This window comes from Macaca fascicularis, chromosome 1, assembly GCF_037993035.2.
Source record: "Macaca fascicularis isolate 582-1 chromosome 1, T2T-MFA8v1.1".
Taxonomy (NCBI): domain Eukaryota; kingdom Metazoa; phylum Chordata; class Mammalia; order Primates; family Cercopithecidae; genus Macaca; species Macaca fascicularis.
The window spans coordinates 1,080,678-1,096,110 of NC_088375.1; the positions used below are offsets into that span (position 1 = coordinate 1,080,678).

The following is a 15,433-nucleotide window of genomic DNA, read 5'->3' on the forward strand; positions in this document are numbered from 1 at the left end:
ATTGGTGTACCTGAAAGTGATGGGGAGAAAGGAACCAAGTTGGAAAACACACTTCAGGATGGGACTTGTTTGGAACTTCCCCAAACTAGAAAGACAGGCCAGCATTCAAATTCAGGAAATACGGAGAATGCCACTAAGATACTCCTGGAGAAGACCAACCCCAAGACACATAATCATCAGATTTTCCAATGTTGAAATGAGGGAAAAAATGTTTAGGGCAGCCAGAGAGAAAGGTCAGGTTACCCACAAAGAGAAGCCTATCAGACTAAGGGCAGATCTCTCTGCAGAAACCCTACAAACCAGAAGACAGTGAGGGCCAATATTCAACATTCTTAAAGAAAAGAATTTTCAACCCAGAATTATATATCCAGAGAAACAAAGCTTCATAAGCAAAGGAGAAATAAAATCCTTTCCAGACAATCAAATGCTGAGGGATTTTGTCACCACCAGGCCTGCCTTAAAGGAGCTTCTGGAGGAAGCACTAAGTATGGAAAGGAAAAACCGGTACCAGCCATTGCAAAAACAAACCAAAATAAAAAGACCAATGACACTATGAAGAAAATGCATCAACTAATGGCAAAATAACCAGCTAGCATCATGATGACAGGATCAAATTCACACATAACAATATTAACCTTAAATGTAAATGAGCAAAATGCCCCCAATTAAAGGACACAGACTGGCAGATTAGATAACAAGGCAAGACCCATTGGTGTGCTGTATTCAGGAGACCCAACTCACATACAAAGACACACACAGGCTAAAAATATAGGGATGGAGGAACACTTACCAAGCAAATGGACAGCAAAAAAAAAAAAAATGCAAGGGTTGCCATCCCGTCTCTGATAAAACAGACTTTAAACCAACAAGGATCAAAAAAGACGAAGAAGGGCATTACACAATGGCAAATGGATCAATGCAACAAGTAGAGTTAACTATCCTATATATACATATATATATATATATATATATATATGCACCTAATACAGGAACACCCCCCAGATTCATAAAACAAATTATAGAGACATATGAAGAGAATTAAACTCCCACACAATAATAGAAAACTTTATCAACTGAATGTCACTATTAGACAGATCAACAAGACAGAATATTAGCAAGGATATTCAGGACTTGAACACATCTCTGGGACCAAGAGGACCTAATATACGGCTACAAAACTCTCCACCCCAAATCAAAAGAATATACATTCTTCTCACCACTACATAGCACTTATTCTAAAATCGACCACATAATTGGAAGTAAAATACCCCTTGGCTAATGCAAAAGGATAGAAATCATCAACAGCCTCTCAGACAACAGTGCAATCACATTAAACTCAGGATTAAGAAGCTCACTCAAAAGCACACAACGACATGGAAACTGAACAACCTGCTCCTGAATGACTACTGGGTTAACAGAGAAATGAAGGCAGAAATAAGGAAGTTCTTTGAAACCAATGAGAACAAAGAGACAACATACCAGACTCTGGGACACAGCTAAGGCAGCGTTAAGAGGGAAATTTATAGCAATAAATGCCCACAAGGAAAAGCAGGAAAGATCTAAAATTGACACTCTAACATCACAATTAAAAGAACTAGAGAGGCAAGAGCAAACAAATTGAAAAGCTAGCAGAATACAAGAAATAACTAAAATCAGAGCAGAACTGAAGGAGAGAGAGAGACAAGAAAAAAAAAATTCAAAAAAATCAATGAATCCAGGAGCTTGTTTTTGAAAAGATTAACAAAATAGATAGACTGGAGCCAGAGTAATAAAGAACAAAAGAGAGAAGAATCAAATAAACTCAGTAAAGAAAAGGATAAAGTGGATAACACCACCGATCACACAGAAATACAAACTAACATCAGAGAAATACTATAAACACCTATATGCAAATAAATGAGAAAACCTAAAAACAATGGACAAATTTCTGGACACATACACCCTCCTAAGAATAAACCAGGAAGAAGTCAAATCCCTGAATAGACCAATAACAAGTTCTGAAATTGAGGCAGTAATTAATAGCCTACCCACCAAAAAAAAAGCCCAGTACCAGATGGATTCACAGCAGAATTCTACCAGAGGTACAAAGAGGAGCTGGTACCATTCTTTCTGAAACTATTCCAAACACTTGAAAAAGAGAGACACTTCCCTAACTCCTATTGTGAGGCCAGCATCATCCTGATACCAAAACCTGTCAGAGACACACAAAAAAAAGCAAATTTCAGGCCAATATCCCAAATGAACATGGATGCAAAAATTCTTAATAAAATACTGCCAAGCCAAATCCAGCAGCACATCGAAAAGTTTATGCACCACAATAAAGTCAGCTTCATCCCTGGGATGTAAGGCTGGTTCACCATACGCAAATCAATAAACATAATCCATCACATAAACAGAACCAATGACAAAAACCACATGATTATCTCAATAGATGCAAAAAAGGCCATAGATAAAATTAAACACCCCTTCATTCTAAAACCTCTCAATAAAGTAGGTATTCATGGAACTTATCTCTAAATAATGAGAGCTATCGATGACAAATCCACAGCCAATATCATACTGAAAAGGCAAAAGCTAGAATCATTCCCTTTGAAAATCGGCCCAAGACAAGGATGCCCTCTCTCACCATTCCTATTCAACATAGTATTGAAAGTTCTGGCAAGGGCAATCAGGAAACAGAAAGAAATAAAGGATATTCAGATAGGAAGACAGGAAATCAAATTGTCTCTGTTTGAAGATGACATAATTGTATATTTAGAAAACCCCATCATCTCCACTCAAAAAATTCTTAAGCTGATAAGCAACCTCAGCAAAGTCTCAGGATACAAAATCAATGTGCAAAAATCACAAGCATTTCTACACACCAATAATAGACAAGCAGAGAGCCAAATCATGAGTGAACTCCCATTCACAGTTGCTACAAAGAAAATGAAATACGTGGACTACAACTTGCAAGGGACGTGAAGGAACTCTTCAAGGAGAACTACAAACCACTGCTCAAGGAAATAAGAGAGGACACAAACAAATGGGAGGAAAAAAAATCCATTCTCATGGATAGGAAGAGTCAATATTGTGACACTGGCCATATTGCCCACAGTAATTTATAGATTCAATGCTATTCTCAACAAGCTACGGTTGACTTTCTTCGGATAATTATAAAAACATAGTTTAAATTTCATATGGAACCAAAAAAGAGCCCATTTAGCCAAGACAATCCTAGGCAAAAAGAACAAGACTGGAGGCATCATGCTACCTGACTTCAAACTGTACAAACATACAAGCATACAGTAACCAAAACAGCATGGTACAGATACAAAAACAGATGTAATGTAACAGAACAGAGGCCTCAGAAATAACATGATACATCTGCAACCATCTGATCTTTGATAAACCTGACAAAAACAAGCAATGGGGAAAGGATTTCCTATTTAATAAATGGTGCTGTGAAAACTGGGTAGCCATATGCAGAAAACAGAAACTGGACCTCTTCCTTATACCTTACACAAAAATTAACTCCAGATAAATTAAAGACTTAAACATAAAACCTAAAACCATAAAAACCCTAGAAGAAAACCTAGGCAATACCATTCAGGACACAGGCATGGGCAAAGACTTCATGACTAAAACACCAAAAGCAATGGCAACAAAAGCCGAAATTGAAAAATGTGATCTAATTAAACTACAGAGTTTCTGCAAAGCAATAGAAACTATCATCATAGTGAAGAGGCAATCTATGGAATGGAAGAATATTTTTGCAATCTATCCTTCTGATGGAGGTCTAATATCCACAATTTATAACGAACTTAAACAAATTTGCAAGAAAAAAACGAACAACTCCAACAAAATGTGGGTGAAAGATATGAACAGACACTTCTCAAAAGTAGACATTTATGTGGCCAACAAGCATATGAAAAAAAAAAAAGCTCATCATCACTAGTCATTAAAGAAATGCAATTCAAAACCACAATGAGATACTATCTCACATCAATTAGAAAGGCAATCATTAAAAAGTCAAGAAACAACAGATGCTGGTGAGGTTGTGGAGAAATAGGAACACTTTTACACTGTTGGTGGAAGTGTAAATTAGTTCAACCATTGTGGAAGACAGTGTGGCAATTCCTCAAGGATCTAGAATTAGAAATACCACTTGACCCAGCAAACCCATCGTTGGGTATGCACCCAAAGGATTATATATTATTCTACTATAAAGACACATGCACACGTATCTTTACTGCAGCACTATTTACAATAGCAAGGACTTGGAACAAACCCAAATGCCCAAAAATGATAGACTGGATAAAGAAAATGTGGCAAATACACACCATGGAATAGTATGCTGCCATAAAAAAGAATTAGTTCATGTTCTTTGCAGAGACATGGAAGAAGTTGGAAACCTTCATTTTCAGCAAACTAACAAAGGAACAGGGAAAAAAATCACCAAATGTCCTCACTTATAAGTGGGAGATGAACAATGAGAACACATGGACACAGGGAGTGGAATATCAAACACTAGGGCCTGTCAGGATTGGGCAGCAAGGGGAGGGAGAACATTAGGACAAATGCTTAACATATGTGGGGCTTAAAACCTAGATGATAGATTAATAGGGCAGGAAACCACTATGGCACATATACCTATGTAACAAACCTGCACGTTCTGCATATATATTTCAAAACTTAAAGTAAAATTAAAAAAAAAAAAAAGAATTTTGTTTGTTTACTTTTTTGCATTGCCATTGTTGAGTTGGTGCAGTTACTTATATACTTTGGATATTTATCCCATATCAGACACATGATTTTCTAATATTTTCCAAATCCAAGGGTTGTTTTTTCACTCTATTAAAAGTGTTCTTTGATGCACAAAATCTTTTAATTTTGATGAAGCACAACTTACCTATTTTTTCTGTTGTTACCTATAATTTTGGTGTCATATCCAATAAATCATTGCTAAAGCCAGTGCAATAAATATTTTCCCCTATATTTCTGCAAGTAATTTTATAGTTTCAGCTGTTATATTTAGGTCTTTGATTCAGGTTCAGTTAATTGTTATTAATGATGTAGGCAATGGTTCAACCGAATTATTTTCAGGCAGCTATGAAGTTCTCCCAGTATGCTTTGTTGAAAATACTGTCGTTTCCCCATGGAATGGTGATGGCTCTTTTTGGAAAATTATATGGTCAATCAGGAGAAGATTTTGTTTTTCTTTTTTTTTTCTGGGCTCTATATTCTACTCATTTGGTCTTCCTGTCATTTTGTCAGTACTACACTCTTGATTACTGTTGCTTTACAGTTCACTTTGAAATCAGGAAGGATGAGTCCTCCCACTTCTGTTTCAAGGAAGGCTATTTTAATGCTTCCAGTTTAATGAGATTTAATATTAATTTGGGAAGTGTTTTTCAATTTTTGCAAAAAAAAAAATACCATGGGAATTGTAATACGAATTACATTGAATCTGAAGATGACTTCAATTAGTATGGTCATCTTAATACTATGAAGTCTTCCAATCCATGAATCCTGTTTGTGTTTCTATTAGTTTGTGTCCTCTTTATTTCAACAATGTTTTGTAGATCTCATTATACAAAACATTCACCTCTTTGCTTTCCTACTCTGAAAAAGAAATTCCATTCTGTTACCCTAAATCAAAAGATGAGGTGGTAAGCATTTCCATACTAAAATATTTTTGTAAAAGATTCAAAAATGTTTTAAAAAGATTCTGGAGGCATCAAGTTACCTGACTTCAAACTATAATGCTACAGTAAACAATACAGCATGCTATTGGTACAAAGAGACACATATACCAATGGAACAGAACGGAGAGCCCAGAAATAAAGTCTCACAACTACAACAATCTTATCTTCAACAAAGTCAACAAAAACAAAAAATGGAAAAAGGACTCTCTATTCAATAAATAGTGCTGGGAAAACTGACTAGCCATATGTAGAAGATTAAAGCTGGACCTTTTCCTCACACAATATACAAAAACCAATTGAAGATGGATTAAACATTTAAATGTAAAACCTAAAACTATAAAAACCCTGGGAAAATATTTTTCCAAAATATTTGGACATAGGACTATTCTGGACATTGGCATGGGCAAAGATTTCATGATGAAGATGTCAGAAGCAATTGCAACAAAAACAAAAATTGACAAATGAGACCTGAATAAACTAAAGAGTTGCACAGCAAAGAAACTAATAGAATAAACAGACAACCTACGTAATTGGAGGAAATATTTGCAAACTATTCATCCAACAAATATCTAATATCTTGAATCTATAAGAAACTTAAACAAATTAACAGACAAAAAATAAAGAACCCCATTCAAAAGTGGGCAAATAACATGAATAGATGCTTTTCAAAAGAAGACATATATGTGGCCAACAAGCATATTAAAAAATGCTCAATATCACTAACCATTAGATAAACTCAAATATAAACCTCAGTGAGCCCCAGTCAGAATGCCTACTATTAAAAAATCTAAATATAACAGATGCTGGCAACGTTCCAGAGGAAAGGGATTGCTTATACACTGCTAGTGGGGATGTGAATTAGTCCAGACATTGTGTAAAGCTGTGTGGTAATTTATCAAAAAACTTGAAACAGAAGTAGCATTCAACCCAGCAATCCCATTATTGGCTATGTACCCAAAGAAATACAAATTCTTCTACCATAAAGACACATTACACATTTGTTCACTGCAGCATTATTCACAATAGCAAAGACATGGAATCAACCTAAATGCCCATCAATGGTAGACTGGATAAAGGAAATGTGGTATATATACACCATGTAATACTACGCAGCCATTAAAAAAGAAGATAACGTCCTTTGCAGTAACATGGATAGACCTGGAGGCCACTATCCTGACTGAACTAATACAGGAACAGAAAGCCAAATACCACATGCTCTCACTTATAAGTGGTAGCTAATCATTTAGTACACAAGAACACAAGGAAGGGAACAGACACCAGGGCCTACTTGAGGGTGAAGGCTAGGAGAAGGGAGAGGATCAAAAGACTACCTATCAGGTGCTATGCTTATTACCTGAGTGATGATGTAGTCTGTACACCAAACCCCCATGACATACCCATATAACAAACCTGCACATGTACCCATGAACCTGTATAACAAATCTGCAGATGTATTCATGAACCTAAAAGTTGAAAAAAATTAAAATTTGAAAAAAATGAACAAAAGAATATGTCCACACATATTTGAATGAATAGAGATGACTGCCTGCCCTTCATAATTCATGTCTCAATAATATTTAAAAATGTATTTGCCCTGCCCCAGTCATTTTGAATGGGGGCTCTGTGTTCCAAGAGATCACTCCCCAATGGGGCTGGGGATTCAATATTATTTTGTCCATGTCCCTCCTTCAGTAAATGTCCCTGCATCCCTCCCTGACTGCAGAGCCAGCTCTCCTAGTGGGGGGCAAGGGGGTGAGATGAAGAAGTGTAACAGCAAAGGAGGAAAGGGGCGTGTGGGACAGGGTGGTCTAGGGGTCCCGTCCTGCGGAGCCTTCCTGCCCTATCTGACCTGACCCCTTAGCCTGAGTCTGAATCACTGGTGTCTGAAGAAGGGGACAATGAGGAGGAGGAGCTGGAATCTGAGCTGGAGCTAAGGCATGACACTGCTACTTGCTGTGCAGAGGATGACTCTGTTTTCTCACTCACTTTCTTTGGGAGACTTTTTAGGGGAATTGAGTTGTCCGCTGACATCTTGTAACCACTTTTCTAATTCCTGCTTTTTCTCCAAAGCGAGTTCCTCCTTTGTCTGTCCCACAGACTTCTTAATGGTATAGGGCCTCTGGGGTTTCTTATGTATGCAGGAAAGGATATAGAGCTCAAGCTTTCTAAGTGTGGATGGCCTGAGTGTTTCAGAACCAATCTCAATCTCTTCTGAGTTTCAGCCACGTAAAGAGGGCTCCCTGGCTTGGATTATATGCACAACTCAGCCCAGCTTCTCCCCAGGTAATTCGTTGATGTCCAGGCTCAGCTGCCGCTTCTCATTGTAAGTCATGGGACTGCTCTCTTCCTCCTCCTCTGAATCATAACCCTTAGGCAGGGCAGGTGGGGTTGACTTTGTGGCCTTTTTGGGGAGCTTGGTGCCACTTCCTCCAGAAGGTCCAAAGCCAGGAGGGCCTAAAGCAGCACTGCCACCCCCACTACCACTTGCTTTCTTGGACTTCTTGGGCTAAGGTGGGCGGGATGCCCAAGGCCCCTTGTCATCTTCATCAGCCCCAGCTCCGTCTCAATGCTTCCCTGCCTTTTGTTTCTTATTTTTCTCTTTTTTCTCTCTTTTGCTCTTGGGCTTGGATATTGGGTCCTGACACAGACCAACCAGTTGTTCATGTACTGCCCAAAGCTGTTCCTGTAGTTCTGCTAAGCCATGAGCCCTTTCTTCCTTTAAGTCTGAGCTTTAGCTCTCTTCTTCTTCCTCCTCGTCCTCCTCATCTTCCTCCTCCTCTTCCTCAGAGGAGCTCTCACTGCTACTTTCCTCACTGGAGGACTCTGAAGATGATTTGGCCAAGCCAAGGGGCATGGCAGTAGAGGCTGGTAAAGGCCCTGGTTCCAGTGGTTCATCTGGCATCTTGGCATAACGGAAACAAATACATCCTGTAGCTTTCGTGCCACTGCCACGAAATCTGGGGGTGATCTGGGGGACTGTACTTATAGCAGTTGGAAAACATAAGCAGTACATCAGCAGCAAACTCCTGTGCATCTCGGTAATCAGGGTTCTCCATTTTCTGCCACAGAAGGAGGCAGCATCAGAAGCTGCACAGGCAGGAAGACTCACCTTTCCCTGCTAACCTCAGATACCACAAAGAGGAGCCCTCTCTTGAGAGCACAGTGGGGATGACCTTAAGGATCTGTGCCCTGGGGTTCAAGTTTGAGGTCAAAGGAATTTGGGTGGGTTAAAGAAATATTTATGTCTAGAAAACGAAGTAATTTCTAAGCAACAAGGGAGGAGGGGAGGTCTATGACTGTTTTTCCACCCCATAACTTCCTTAACCCAACACTGCCACATCATTAGTACTTAATTGTAGATAGATAGTATTGTTCTCAAGACAAAGAAACCCCACCCTATTGTTTCAAACTCCAGGAAATATGAATTCTCAAACACCAGACCTTCTGTCCCACTACTATTTTATAAAAGTAAAATACCAAGAACCAAAGACTGCTGTGTGCCTACATGAGACTTACTGTTTTGCACCTAGGTTCCCATCACTGCCTGAGCATCCCATCTGCCCCATGCAGCGGGTACCTTGACATTGCTGAGGTCCATGGGGTGCCTCATGATGTCGTGGTAGTTACGCAGGCCAAGTGCAGAAGCATCCACTGGTTTATACAAAGGCCAAGCATAGGCTGCATGCTTCTTAGAGAGTAACTCCTTCAATATGCCATTGCAATGTTTTAATTGTTCTGAAAGCTTTCCTTTCTTAGAGCTCTGGTCTTGTTGCTGATATGTCAGGCAAGTCTTTGCCTGCGGGCTTGATGGGGGCATGCGGGAAGCCGTGCTACCTTATGCTCAAGACTCCCAGGATGGCTAGCTGGGGAACCAGGAGCCAGGATGGCTGTAGGTGTAGGGGTGGTAGTAACTGCTTTCCGCTTTATACCTTTTTTCTTGGCATGGGGTTGAGCTGGAGGAGCCGCAGTAACAGCAAGGAGAGGGGTTTCAGCAGAGTGCAGGGACTTGAAAAGTGGAGTGGAAATGACTGATGAGTGGGGAATGTTGAGGACCGTGGTAGGTATCTCAGGTGGGGGAGTATACAGGGCTGTGTGTGACACAGAAGAGATGGCAGGCACCTGATGAGCACGAGTAACACTGTCCTGGAGTGCTGCCAACTTGGCCCCCTTCTTGTGGCTGTTATTAGGGATGGTCACCACCAGTTCTTGTTCTTCTTGTGGCATTGATGCAACTTTCTGTAGGAAGATCTTTTCCAGCGTTTGTGCCATTAGCACAACATTATCAGTGGGCTTGTTGTAAATGTAACAGTTGGTGAACATGGTATTTAAATCTTCCATACACTCTGAGGCAGCCCAATAATAACTGTTTTCAAGTCTCCTCTTAATAGTACCCACGTCCATAGGCTGTTTTATAATTTTGTGATAATCCTCTGGGGCTGGCTATCCATGGGCTGCATGAGGGAAAGGAAAAAGCTAAGAATTTTGGCCAGGTGGTCCTCTCCCAACCCAAGGTGGGAATTGGTAGACCCAGTTTGACAGCATCCACAGGCTGCCGGAACTGTGTGAACTATGTTCCCACAGAGCCTCCATCACTACCTTGTGTAGGTATTGCAGCTGGTTGGTAACTCCTTCTGGCTTTTTGGGATTGGGCAAATCCTGGGGTAGTGGGTCGGCAGGGGTCAGTTGCAAAGCAGGTACCAAAGCTATTGTGTGGCTCTCAAATCATTCACACAAGAGGGAGAGTTTTCAAATCCTTTTCCCTGGTGCTACTGCTTCTGGGCCCAGCCCCAGCAACCCTCTTCCCCAGGGAGTTTGTTGTGGGGAGCCGTGTTTTGCAGCATCTTGACCGCACGGAACCGGCGCTGCTCTCAGCAGTGGAACGTCTGGGTGGCCTCGACTTCCCTCACCGCAGCTCCAGCATAACCCGGTAAGCAGGGGGAGGCCGTTGCTCTTGGGCCTCCAAGCCACAAACCCCCTGCCCTGCCTGAAGGAAAGCAGTCTCTTTCGGGACCTCCTGGAGAGCTCCGGGAAGGTTGGCTCTGCAGATGGCGGACGGCAAGAAAATGGCGGCGGCCTCAGCTGAGGAGGGCGACTAAGGAGGGACTGACTCTGCAAACCAAAAGACGGTCCCTGATCTCAGACACCGTCATCAATATAGCCTGCTGTTGGTCTGCAGGGATCCCCTCTTCTTGTTGGGGACCCTACAGAGTGGAGGAGGTTCTGTTTCCATCTCGGATGGAGGCGGATGCACACGAAAACTGGTTTAAGGCGCCGTGGCCTCCATTTCTGAAATCCTCTTGTGGGCAGAGTAGACAGGGTGGACAGACTCTGAGGACTGGGTGGGCCCAAAACACGGGAGCTTAAAGGGCTTCTATGGGGTCTGTACTGTCCACGGGGAGCTGTCACAGGCCGGCAGGAAGGCCATTTCCAAGCAGATAGAAGGGGATTGCAATGGCGCCCGGGACTACTCCAAGGCTCTGTATAGGTAGGCAGAATTCTCCAGCTCACTCTAGAGGATGCTCCACTGCAGCGCAAAATGGCGCCCCGAGCCCCCCCGCCAGCCCTTTATATATAAGGGGAGAGGAGGAGCTTCCCCTCATGCTACATGGGTCTGAGATTTCCCTCATCCCCTCTGCGACCGCCGCTCGCTGGTGCGTTAAGAAGCTGAGTCTAAGGGGCAGGAACACCGCCCCACGGGAGCTTTTTCTATTGGCCAGCCACAGCGATGACGTCATAAACTTCATTTCCAAGGTGACAGTCTCCTGGCAGAAGAGTGCAACAGAGACCCACAGAGAAGTGCCAGCCCGCCACATCTCCAAGCCAGTTGGCGGAGCTATGGTTCTGGACTCCAGGGAAAGAGGGCGGTTGGAAGGGGTGCAGAAGCCTCCAGCACCCTCTCCCCGCCTCCCCTTCCAACAAAGTCTTCCCAGGCTTCCATGCACAGGGCAACTGGAGACTGCCAAGCTTGGCCAAGTCCTTCCATTCGTAGCTCCTCTGTTGGCCAGACCAGTAGGGAAACGGGAGGGGTCAGGTGGGGCCCCTGCCTGGGGCCCGCCAGCAGTGTGGCTGCAAGACGCTGGGCTGGTGGTGGTTCTGGGAGGTAAGGCGGCTGCAGCAAAGAATTCTTAAATCTGGCCGGGCGTGGTCGCTCACGCCTGTAATCCCAGCACTTTGGGAGGCAGAAGCAGGCGGATCACAAGGTAAGGAGATTGAGACCATCCTGGCTAACACGGTGAAACCCCATCTCTACTAAAAATACAAAAAATTAGCCGGGCGTGGTGGCGGCACCTGTAGTCCCAGCTTCTCCGGAGGCTGAGGCAGGAGAACGGTGTGAACCCAGAAGGCGGAGCTTGCAGTGAGCCAAGATTGCACCACTGCACTCCAGGCTGGGCGAAAGTGCAAGACTCCGTCTCAAAAAAAAAAAAGAATTCCTAAGTCTTCCTCGTAATGTGGTTATCTAAATAAGGGTGCAGACTTTGGATCCTAAAGCCTTCCAGGGGGCCTCCAAAATTGCCCTCGGTTTGGTACTGGGTGTGTAATTCCGGGTGTCAACCCCCCGCCCCAAAGCGAAGCCGTGTTGAGGGAGGGGGCATAGCCCCAGCCCCTCCCTTCCCGACTGGGCTAGGGGAATGGGGAGAGCATCGGGCGTGCGGCCACATCAGCAGCACCCAGACTGGGTGACTGGGGTCACGTCCCTGCTGCTCTTGCCCTTTCCCCCAGCTGGAGAACCAGTTTTCCAAACGTTCCTGAGGGTTGCTAAAGGGGCCAAGGGGGCAGCATGGCCCCAGCCTATGTCCCAAAACCCAGAGCGCTAAAATGCTGTTGCTCCTCCATATCCCCAGCTTCCTATCCCACAGTCGTCACTCTGTCCCGCTACCTCACCTCTCTCTACGGGTTCAGCACGGCTGCTGTGGTGCTCGTTTTTATCTAAAGAGAATAGAAAGTCCAGATGGGAAGAAATATCAGATGAAGAATTTCAGCACATTGTTTGATGATGGTATTTGGGTGGTGGAATAGTTTTTAAATTAATGGGGGAAAGGTCTGGAAATCTTTAGAGCCCATGGGAGTAAGAAGAAATTCTGTTTTAAAGGAAGGTGTATCAGCAGACAAATTTTGACATCCTGCCACATCAGTGGGCTGTCAAATGTCCTGGTTTGCCATAACTAAAAGGGTTCCTGGAATATGGCTCTTTCAGTTTTAAGTCCAGAAAGGACAAACTTGAAGGAGCTAACTAGCCTATGACTCAAATAAAATGCTAAAGCCATCGGTTACTCAAATTTTAGGAAGGCACCATAAATGAGGATGAGATTCAAATTCACATATAGAAAACACTGAGGAAGAAAATGAAAAATATAGTTTAAAATAAGTAACATCTTCAGAGATACACTAGATATTAAATCCACAAAAGTAAGAAGTGCTGTTGCATATGAAAAGTTTTACTTAATATAAATGATGTATTCAGAATGTTAAAAAACAAATCTCAAAAAAAGACCCAGTAAGTATAATTGACCTTAACTAAAAGTCAAATAAGCAATAGAAAGTATAACCAAAAGTAAAAAAAAAAAAAAAAAAAAAAAAAAAAAAAAAAAAAAACCCAGAGACATTAAGAAAGAAAAGATAGGAAACTGGGAAATTGAGGCAAGAATACCAATGTACGTTTAAGGTAGTTTCTACAAATATGTAGTTTCTACAAATATGTAGAAAAGATAGAGAAGATAAAATTGTTAACTTATTTCTCAACGAGACAGAAAGTTAATAAGGATATCCAGGAATTGAACTCAACTCTGCAAAAAGCGGACCTAACAGACATCTACAGAACTCTCCACCCCAAATCAACAGAATATACATTCTTTTCAGCACCACATCAGAATTATTCCAAAATTGACCACATAGTTGGAAATAAAGCACTCCTCAGCAAATATAAAAGAACAGAAATTATAACAAACTGTCTCTCAGACCACACAATCAAACGAGAACTCAGGACTAAGAAACTCAGTCAAAACCGCTCAACTACGTGGAAACTGAACAACCTGCTCCTGAATGACTACTAGGTACATAACGAAATGAAGGTAGAAATAAAGATGTTCTTTGAAACCAATGAGAACAAAGATACAACATACCAGAATCTCTGGGACACATTTAAAGCAGTGTGTAGAGGGAAATTTATAGCACTAAATGCCCACAAGAGAAAGCAGGAAACATCTAAAACTGACACCCTAACATCACAATTAAAAGAACTAGAGAAACAAGTGCAAACACATTCATAAGCTAGCAGAAGGCAAGAAATAACTAAGATTAGAGCAGAACTGAAGGAGATAGAGACACAAAAAACCCTCCAAAAAATCAATGAATCCAGGAGCTGGTTTTTTGAAAAGATCAACAAAATTGACAGACCACTAGCAAGACTAATAAAGAAGAAAAGAGAGAAGAATCAAATAGACGCAATAAAAAATGATAAAGGGGATATCACCACCGACCCCACAGAAATACTACCATCAGAGAATACTATAAACACCTCTATGCAAATAAACTGGAAAACCTATAAGAAATGGATAATTTCCTGGACACTTACACTCTCCCAAGACTAAACCAGGAAGAAGTTGAATCCCTGAATAGACCAATAGCAGGCTCTGAAATTGAGGCAATAATTAATAGCCTACCACCAAAAAAAGTCCAGGACCAGATGGATTCCCAGCCGAATTCTACCAGAGGTACAAGGAGGAGTTGGTACCATTCCTTCTGAAACTATTCCAATCAATAGAAAAAGAAGGAATCCTCCCTAACTCATTTTATGATGCTAACATCATCCTGATACAAAAGCCTGGCAGAGACACAACAAAAAAAGAGAATTTTAGACCAATATCCCTGATGAACAGCGATGCAAAAATACTCAATAAAATACTGGCAAACCAAATCCAGCAGCACATCAAAAAGCTTATGCACCATGATCAAGTGGGCTTCATTCCTGGGATGCAAGACTGGTTCAACATATGCAAATCAATGAACATAATCCAGCATATAAACAGAACTAAAGACAAAAACCACAAGATTATCTCAATAGATGCAGAAAAGGCCTTTGACAAAATTCAACAGCCCTTCATGCTAAAACTGCTCAACAAATTCGGTATTGATGCAACGTATCTCGAAATAATAAGAGCTATTTATGACAAACCCACAGTCAATATCATACTGAATTGGAAAAACTGGAAGCATTCCCTTTGAAAACTGGCACAAGACAGGGATGCCCTCTCACCACTCCTATTCAACACAGTGCTAGAAGTTCTGGCTAGGGCAATCAGGCAAGAGAAAGAAATCAAGGGTGTTCAGTTAGGAAAAGAGGAAGTCAAATTGTCCCTGTTTGCAGATGACATGATTGTATATTTAGAAAACCCCATTGTCTCAGCCCCAAATCTCCTTAAGCTGATAAGAAACTTCAGCAAAGTCTCAGGATACAAAATCAATGTGCAAAAATCACAAGCATTCTTATACACCAGTAACAGACAAACAGAGCCAAATCATAAATGAACTCCCATTCACAATAGCTTCAAAGAGAATAAAATACCTAGGAATCCAACTTACAAGGGATGTAAAGGACTTCTTCAAGGAGAACTACAAACCACGCTCAACGAAATAAAAGAGGACACAAACAAATGGAAGAGCATACCATGCTCATGGATAGGAAGAATCAATATTGTGAAAATGGCCATACTGCCCAAGGTAATTTATACATTCCATGCCATCCCCAG

The 15,433-nt window shown here is 41.7% G+C and overlaps 1 protein-coding gene and 1 pseudogene across 3 annotated transcripts in view; both read right to left on the bottom strand.

Moving 5' to 3' along the window:
* Window positions 1-15,433, bottom strand: part of LOC102130647 (olfactory receptor 2T33) — a 277,856-nt gene that overhangs the window by 226,779 nt on the left and 35,644 nt on the right. The gene's annotated exons all lie outside the window — the stretch shown is intronic.
* On the bottom strand, window positions 7,534-10,528 carry LOC102126684 (bromodomain-containing protein 2-like; annotated as a pseudogene).